Here is a 2,466-nt window from a genome sequence, read left to right as displayed (position 1 = left end):
ACCTCTCAAGATTGGGGCCGACACCAACTTGTCCTTTAATTCATTCAGAGCCCTCTGACAATCGTCAGTCCATTTAAACTCCACATCTTTTGCCAAGAGGCCAAACAATGGCGAGGCTAGCTTGCTGAAGTCTTTAATGAATCTCTGATAATACCCTGCTAATCCTAAGAAACTTCGAACATCTCTTACCTTCTGAGGAGGTGGAACCTTCTTGATAAGGGCAATTTTGTTAGGATCCACTTGTAACCCTTGGCAAGAAATGGTATGGCCTAGCACGATCCCTTCAGTCATCAAGAATTCACACTTTTCAGGGCTAAGGGACAGGTTCATCTCAATGCATTTGGTTAGGACTTTTCCCATATTGGACAATGCTTCCTGGAAGTCAGACCCATAAGGAGTGAAGTCATCCATATAGATTTCCACCGCATCATGGACCAGCTCAGAAAAGATGCTCAAGACGGCTCTCTGGAAGGTGGCAGGAGCATTGCATAGTCCAAAGGGAAGAAGTCGGTAAGAAAAGGTACCCCAAGGACAAGTGAAGGTGGTCTTATCTTGGTCTTCCGGGCTGATCTGGATCTGTTTGTACCCGCTAAACCCATCCAGGAAAGAGAAAAACTTCTTTCCTGCCAGTCCATCCAACACTTGATCTATGAAAGGTAGAGGAAAATGGTCTTTCTTGGTAGCTTTGTTTAGTTCTCGATAGTCCACACAGATTCTCCACTTCCCATTTTTCTTGGGAACCAACACCAGGGGGGACACCCATTCGCTATCTGAGATGGGGTAAATGAATCCGGCATCCAATAGTTTCTGCAATTCTTCCTTGACGATGTCCTTAAGGGTTGGATTCATTCTCCTCTGGGGTTGCCTAACTGGTTTACAGTCCTCCTTGATGTAGATGTGATGGGTACAGACCGAAGGATGGACTCCTTTCATCTCCTTATAGCTCCAAGCAAAAGCATCTAGATGACTGGCCAACAGACTACACAACTCCTTTTCCTGGGAAGGAGATAGGGAGGAGCTGATCTTTAACGTTCTCTCAAGGCCGAACTCCACAGTTTTGACTCTGGGAGTGATAGGGTTGGTAGCACAAAGGTCCACTAAGGTGCTAGCTTGGGCATCCTCCACCAATTCCTCTAAGGACAGTGCAATGGGAGGTGGATTCTGGATCAAGGTCTCAATCAAATCATCCTCGGTTGGGGGATCTCTCCTAGTGGTGTCTAGGGTGCACAAAGGTGCTGAGTACACCTCGTCTTCTTCTCCTTCCTCCAACCAAAGTGGTAAGTCATGCTCTAATGAGGGTTGGGCAGGAGGGTATAGGACTAGCTGCTTGGACATAGGGCCATTTTTTATGGTCATGTTTCCTGCACGGCAGCTTATGTAGGCATCTGCAGTGGCTAACCAAGGCCTTCCCAAAATAAGAGGGTATCCAGTAAGCTTTGCCTTTGGTTGCAGAACCAAGAAATCTGCAGGGTATTCCCAAAAGTCAACAGAGACCAAGACATCCTCTACAATCCCTTCGGGAGTCACGGTGGAGCGATCTGCTAGTTGTAGGACTGTCGAGGTCTTTCTCAAGGAACCCTGAAGATTGAGTTTGAGCATGGTATCTCTGGTCATCACATTAATGGCAGCCCCCAGATCAATCAAGGTGTGAGGTATGATGGTTCCATTAATGTGGACATCTACTACAGGACTCCTAGGGTCTAGATACTTTGGGCAGATGACTTGTCCCAACATAAGGTCAGACAGTTGTCCTATGACATTGATGGTTGAAGCATCTCTCTTTCGCCTGCCTGGGTGTCTGAAACACTTTTCCTTAACCATTTTATTGTATATCGGTACATCTTTGATGGCTTGGAGAAGTGGTAATTTCACACACAACTGTTTGAGTTCTCCCAGAAGCTCGTCCTCCTCTGGGTTGGGTTGTGTGGTGGCTGTTAGTCTCTCAGAAAAGGGTGGAATGGCCTTTGGTTCACTTTCCTGTTTATCTTCCTCGTCCTCTGGGGGAGGAGGTTGGCGATCCGGAACAGTCTTTCCCGATCGCAGATTGATCTCCTGGATCTCCACAGCATAGGTAGGGCATGATGTTTCCCCAGTATATACCTGCTGGGCTTGTCTGTTGTTGGGGTTCGGGTTCGGTTGAGCAGGCATTTGGGGTTGCCTTGGAGGAGCAGGAGGTAATGGTTGTGGTTGAACTGGTGGTGGAGGCAAAATGGCGGGAGGAGTATTGTACTGGGGCCTCCACCCCGATTGAGGTGCATTCCACTGAGGCTGTGGCTGGGCATGTGAGTGATACGACTGAGTAGTGGGTTGAGTATGGTACTGAGGTGGGTAAGACCATGGAGGAGGCATAGACCAGGAAGGATGAGCAGGGGGACCCCAGGAAGGCATAGTAGCAGGTTGGTTGGGGTTGTAATAAGCTTGGGGTGTCCCTTGCATCCCCTGCTGGTAAGGTCTAGGTCCTTGTGG

This window comes from Pinus tabuliformis, chromosome 7 (assembly GCF_031772625.1).
Source record: "Pinus tabuliformis cultivar Carrire ecotype Pingquan chromosome 7, CPIR1, whole genome shotgun sequence".
NCBI classification, from domain to species: Eukaryota; Viridiplantae; Streptophyta; class Pinopsida; order Pinales; family Pinaceae; genus Pinus; species Pinus tabuliformis.
Note: the sequence above shows the minus strand (reverse complement) of the source record.